Source organism: Cherax quadricarinatus, chromosome 37, assembly GCF_038502225.1.
Source record: "Cherax quadricarinatus isolate ZL_2023a chromosome 37, ASM3850222v1, whole genome shotgun sequence".
Lineage (NCBI taxonomy): Eukaryota > Metazoa > Arthropoda > Malacostraca > Decapoda > Parastacidae > Cherax > Cherax quadricarinatus.
In genome coordinates, this window is record NC_091328.1 from 4947188 (window position 1) to 4954002 (window position 6815).

Consider the following 6815-nt stretch of genomic DNA (forward strand, 5'->3'; position numbering starts at 1 on the left):
ATAAATCTGAGAAGGAAGGGTAAGGAACATCACAGGAAGGGCTGAAGGGAAGGGATTAAATCTTCATGTCATTCAAATATTCAGGGAGGAGTGCTGAACTCATAGGGGCCATAAAGGGCATGGAGGATTGGGAAGGAAGTATAGGACCGTATTCCATGCATTCACCCCTCAAGGAAGGTTCCTTGATGCTGGTGAGGGGCTCTTGATTTAGGGAATTGGATCTGTGCTCCAGTTCCCCAAATTAAGCCTGAATGCCTTCCACATCCCCCCCCCAGGCGCTGTATAATCCTCCGGGTTTAGCGCTTCCCCCTTGATTGTAATAATAATAATAATGGTGAGGGGCTCTTGATCTAGGGAATTGGATCTGTGCTCCAGTTCCCCGAATTAAGCCTAAGTACCTCCAACAAGCGCTGTATAATCCTACGGGTTTAGCGCTTCCCCTTGATTATAATAATCCATGTATTCAGAGCTCCTCACCAGCATTAAGACATTCAACATTTAATATCCTTTCCCTCTAAAGCGCCTTGATCCAAGGAATTGGAGGTGCCCTCCTTGGATAAAACTTAATTACTTCCCATTTCTCAGGCACTTTTTGACTCCAACAGGTTTAGCCATAATGTTTTTTATTAACACACCGGCTATTTCCAACCGAGGCAGGGTGACCCGAAAAAGAAGAAACACTTCCATCATCACTCACTCCATCACTTCCTTGCCAGAGACATGCCAACACTACAGTTCAAAATCTACATAATATCTCCACCCCTCCTTCAGAGTGCAAGTACTGTACTTCCAACTTCCAGGACTCGAGTCCGGCCAACCAGTTTCCCTGAATTCCTTCAAAAGTGTTGCTTTGCCATAAATATATATCAAGGAATTCTACTGTAGACCTAACACTGAAAACTGAAAAACTGGAAGTGCTTTAAGAAAATAAACAAGAAATGAAAGTTAATATTTACACAGTAAGAATACAAAATTCTGAAGAATGACATTGCTGTTAAGAACATAACACACTCCAGTTAGAGTGAACCTGATTACTAACCATTTCCAAGTGCTGCCTGACTCATGTGGGTTTAGTACCTTGCTGTGCATATATTGCTGCTTTGTATGATCCTTGTGCCCCTCAAGGAAGGTTCCTTGATGTTGGTGAGGGGCTCTTGATTTAGGGAATTGGATCTGTGCTCCAGTTCCCCGAATTAAGCCTGAATGCCTTCCACATCCCCCCCCCAGGCGCTGTATAATCCTCCGGGTTTAGTGCTTCCCCCTTTATTATAATAATAATGTATGACCCTTGTAGGTTTAGCACTTCTTTATTATAATATGCATATATTGGATGAAAAAAAAACCTCAAGGGAGGTTCCTTGACATTGGTGAGGGGCTCTTGATCTAGGGAATTGGATCTGTGCTCTGGTTCCCTGAATTAAGCCTGGATACCTTCCATCCTCACAACATGTGCTGTATAATCCTACAGGTTCAGCACTCCCCCATGATTATAATTATAATTTTGGATGAAAAACAAAAAATCGTAATTCTGTTTCACTCAAGAAAAGCTATGACCCTTGTCAGTTTAGCGCTTTCTTTGATTATAATAATCAAGAAAAGCCTTTATCAAATCCTTGCTGATAAAGGGTTCTTGATCCAGGGCATTTGAACTACTCCCTTGAAAAAATTTAAATATCTTCTAATCAGTAGGTGTTGTGTGGCTTATGTGGGCTTGGCATTCCCACTTCAATTTAAGCAACCCACCATGAATTTATGATTGATTTTTACAAAAGCTGCGCAGAAAAGATGCAAATTACTCCATATACAATGTGTCTAGTCAAGTGAAGAGGTAAGGACCTGGCTTATGTGACCTGTGGTTTAATTACCTGGAGTTTACCTGGTACTTGGTTTTGTTTATAATATGTATGACCGGTACTGATGCATAGGTCCTTATTTGACCTTGCAGCCAGCAGGTGACCTAACCTGATGGAGATCACTCGACGAGGATTACCCGATGAGGATCACCCAATGATCACCCGATGGGGATCTCGATGGGATCACCCGATGGGGATCTCGATGGGATCACCCGGTGGGGATCTCGATGGGATCACCCGATGGGGATCTCGATGGGATCACCCGATGATCACCCGATGGGGATCTCCATGGGATCACCCGATGGGGATCTCGATGGGATCACCCGATGGGGATCTCGATGGGATCACCCAATGGGGATCTCGATGGGATCACCCGATGGGGATCTCAATGGGATCACCCGATGGGGATCTCGATGGGATCACCCGATGGGGATCTCGATGGGATCACCCGATGGGGATCTCGATGGGATCACCCGATGGGGATCTCGATGGGATCACCCGATGGGGATCTCGATGGGATCACCCGATGGGGATCTCGATGGGATCACCCGATGGGGATCTCGATGGGATCACCCAATGATCACCCGATGGGGATCTCGACGGGATCACCCGATGGGGATCTCGACGGGATCACCCGATAGGGATCTCGAAGGGATCACCCGATGGGGATCTCGAAGGGATCACCCAATGATCACCCAATGGGGATCTCGATGGGATCATCCAATGAGGATTACCCAATGGGTGGACACAGTGATTCACAAAACCCTCAACAATAAACAGCTGCTCACATTCTCCACAACATAAGCTGTGCTGTTTTGTAATCCAAATTTGGAATCGAACAGCAGCAGCAGCCAGTATACTGTAGAAGTAACCTGATACCCTCTGTGAAAATTTGTGTGGACTGCCTCCAAGTGAGTTGCCTACCCTGGCAAACTCTGTTGACACCGAGCTCTGAGGTGGGTACCTCAGCCTCACAAGTGGCTTATAGGACAGATTTTCACAAATGATTGGTGTTGCAAGAAACTCTCCTGCATGCACGTATAAAGGACTAACTTACTTGGTGTTGCAGCATATATCCTGATCTTCAACTTCCCCAAGCTTAGCCTTAGCCCCTTTGGACTTCCCCTCAGAAACCACGTGCAACCGGGAGCCTTAATTTCTGCAATATTCAAACGTTATTAGTGTCCTGCCTGCACCTCAGAAATTCCTATATCCAAGAGGGTATGTATCCCCTAGTATAACTATGCAGACACGGACACTAGCTTCCAGACTGCCTTGAGACACTGGTACTTACTGGGCATGCACTGCCTGTTGCACACCGGACCCACAGATCAAACTCACTCACAATTCTCCCCAGACACTGGCCAGAAATCTACGAGATAAAGTGGAGGTCTTGTCTTACTGTATGGGCCTGACGGAGGTCATCTACGGTACATCGAGGTGCCTCTACCAGATTTCCCTAGGTCTCAAATGTGAAGACACGTGGGGGCGCCGTCTGCTGATCACGGCACGTCTTGTCCAGTTGGTGTCTGTCTTGAGAAGAACGAGCTGGTCTCTCTTCCAGACCTTCATCTCTTCGTTCAAACTAGGGCTGCCAGTTCTCCCTAGCTAACTTATCCTAGTGTTTGCCTACATTATTGGCCTATTACTACCTATGTTAAGGTCTTAGGTCTACATTATTATTATCTACAGTTGCCTCAATGATCCTAATATTAGTGTACTACCAGTAAAACTACCTACTCCTTCCCTGAAGGGTAAATCTATAAATTAAATAAGCTTACCAACAATCCACGCCAACTAGAGAATGCTTTGTTTTGGGTGGGGTATAAGGGCCACCCAGCTCAGCCGTTCCATTACGGCCATGTCAGATCGGTCCTGTGGAACTTTAGGGACCAAATAAATTTCCACATCCTCCCGCCGGCGAAGGTAGGCGCTAAGTCTAAATCAAGTTCACCTTCTGCGAGCCCCCACGGCAGACCCTGGACACGAGTGCCATCCGGCCACTCTCGTCGAGCAGACTCCGGTCTAACTTCAACCATCCAGTTTCCCCTGTGTGGACCTCTGGGGGTGTAAACTTGTTGGTTCCGGTGGTCTTAGCATCCTTTCCTTTAACTTTAGCGTCTTTTGTATGTCTAGCCTTGACTGAGTGGCTCCATACTTTCCCACCCAGTGGCCCACATGCCCTGGTAGCCTTTCCTCCCACTGTTACGAGGTTCCCTGGATTTAATGGCAATCTATCTCCCTCTTTACGTACCCTGTAAAAGTGTTTTCCCAAGGTGGCCGAGTGTTCGTCACTCCCTACCTGGTTCAGCTTCCCTGGCGGTTCATCGTGTATACTGGTATTCATTATCACTACTCCCCCAGCTATCATGGGGACAGCCTCTCCTCTATCTGGCGTGGCAGGGAATTCAGATGGAATCCTGCCGCCTATGATGTATCCTACTGGGGATCTGTATAAACCAATTCCTTCCTTAAACGTCCGTCGTGTAAACAGGAAGTCATCTATATGATTGGCTCCCACCAGGATACCTACATTTCCAACTGTGTCAGTGGTAATTCCCTGGTCTGCCAGCTTCACATCAAGGTCTTTCAATCGCTTAGCTGCTGCAGCAAGACCTCTCGCTGTAATTGCCGTGGGTAATGTCTCTACCACCAAGGCTGTAATGTCTCTGCGATGTCCACCTAATTTGACTGTGACATCCACCACATCATAAGATTTGGGTGGGGCCTGACTTATAGCCCCTCCCAACATCATACTAACTTTCTTTGTGGCCTTCAACTTTAATTTAGCCACCAACTTCTTTGTTATCAAGGATACTTGTGCTCCTGGGTCAAAGAATAATCGGGTTGTTTCGGACCTGTGCCCACTCACAACCTTTGCCATGACTGTAGGTAGGGCAGCACCTCCGTGATTCTCACTCGGATTAGAGACTTCACTCCCATTAATCACGCTGGCTACCATTTCAGGCTCGGACTCACTTTCTATCTCTACCTGAGAGATATCCCTACTAGCCTGGGGTTCCCTTAAATTATTGGGACATAGTGCAGTATGGTGCTTACCTTTGCAACAGACTCGACACTCACTGAGCTGGGTGCCACAGTCTCTCGCAAAGTGTTCCCCACAACACTTGAAGCAGAGTCTCAACTCCCTTAGTCTCTGTTGCCTACTGCTCAGTGTTATATACTCCGGGCAACTCGTGCTAGAGTGTTCGCCTTCGCAGAACACGCATATTCTGGCATGAGTGCCTCTAAGGTTCTGCTTAGAGGTTCTTACCTTAGACACCTCTTTACCATAGTACACTCCAACGTTAGTCGTACGAGCTTTAGACTGATCTCTCGAGATCTTTGAGTGACTGTCTGGGTTTTTATGTGGCGATGGTGGTGACTCTTCTCTCACACCTATACTCAAATGAGAAACGAGATCTCCCTACCCCTCAACGATTTGTTGTATCGTGAACCTATTCGTCTGATATTTTAAGTGTAACTCATGCACTGTAGTGCCAGCCAGTTTCCTCTGAATCACCTGACTGATGAACCATTCCGACTTACCCCAATCATGTAAATGTTTAAGACTATTCGTACATTGCAGAGTCACTTGTTTGCACAGAACTGCTAAATGCCTCAAATGATGTTTACCTGGAGTTTACCTGGAGAGAGTTCCGGGGGTCAACGCCCCCGCGGCCCGGTCTGTGACCAGGCCTCCTGGTGGATCAGAGCCTGATTAACCAGGCTGTTGCTGCTGGCTGCACGCAAACCAACGTACGAGCCACAGCCCGGCTGGTCAGGAACCGACTTTAGGTGCTTGTCCAGTGCCAGCTTGAAGACTGCCAGGGGTCTGTTGGTAATCCTCCTTATGTATGCTGGGAGGCAGTTGAACAGTCTCGGGCCCCTGACACTTATTGTATGGTCTCTTAACGTGCTAGTGACACCCCTGCTTTTCATTGGGGGGATGTTGCATCGTCTGCCAAGTCTTTTGCTTTCGTAGTGAGTGATTTTCGTGTGCAAGTTCGGTACTAGTCCCTCTAGGATTTTCCAGGTGTATATAATCATGTATCTCTCCCGCCTGCGTTCCAGTGAATACAGTTTTAGGAACCTCAAGCACTCCCAGTAATTGAGGTGCTTTATCTCCGTTATGCACGCTGTGAAGGTTCTCTGTACATTTTCTAGGTCAGCAATTTCACCTGCCTTGAAAGGTGCTGTTAGTGTGCAGCAATATTCCAGCCTAGATAGAACAAGTGACCTGAAGAGTGTCATCATGGGCTTGGCCTCCCTAGTTTTGAAGGTTCTCATTATCCATCCTGTCATTTTTCTAGCAGATGCGATTGATACAATGTTATGGTCCTTGAAGGTGAGATCCTCCGACATGATCACTCCCAGGTCTTTGACGTTGGTGTTTCGCTCTATTTTGTGGCCAGAATTTGTTTTGTACTCTGATGAAGATTTAATTTCCTCATGTTTACCATATCTGAGTAATTGAAATTTCTCATCGTTGAACTTCATATTGTTTTCTGCAGCCCACTGAAAGATTTGGTTGATGTCCGCCTGGAGCCTTGCAATGTCTGCAATGGAAGACACTGTCATGCAGATTCGGGTGTCATCTGCAAAGGAAGACACGGTGCTGTGGCTGACATCCTTGTCTATGTCGGATATGAGGATGAGGAACAAGATGGGAGCGAGTACTGTGCCTTGTGGAACAGAGCTTTTCACCGTAGCTGCCTCGGACTTTACTCTGTTGACGACTACTTTCTGTGTTCTGTTAGTGAGGAAATTATAGATCCATCGACCGACTTTTCCTGTTATTCCTTTAGCACGCATTTTGTGCGCTATTATGCCATGGTCACACTTGTCGAAGGCTTTTGCAAAGTCTGTATATATTACATCTGCATTCTTTTTGTCTTCTAGTGCATTTAGGACCTTGTCGTAGTGATCCAATAGTTGAGACAGACAGGAGCGACCTGTTCT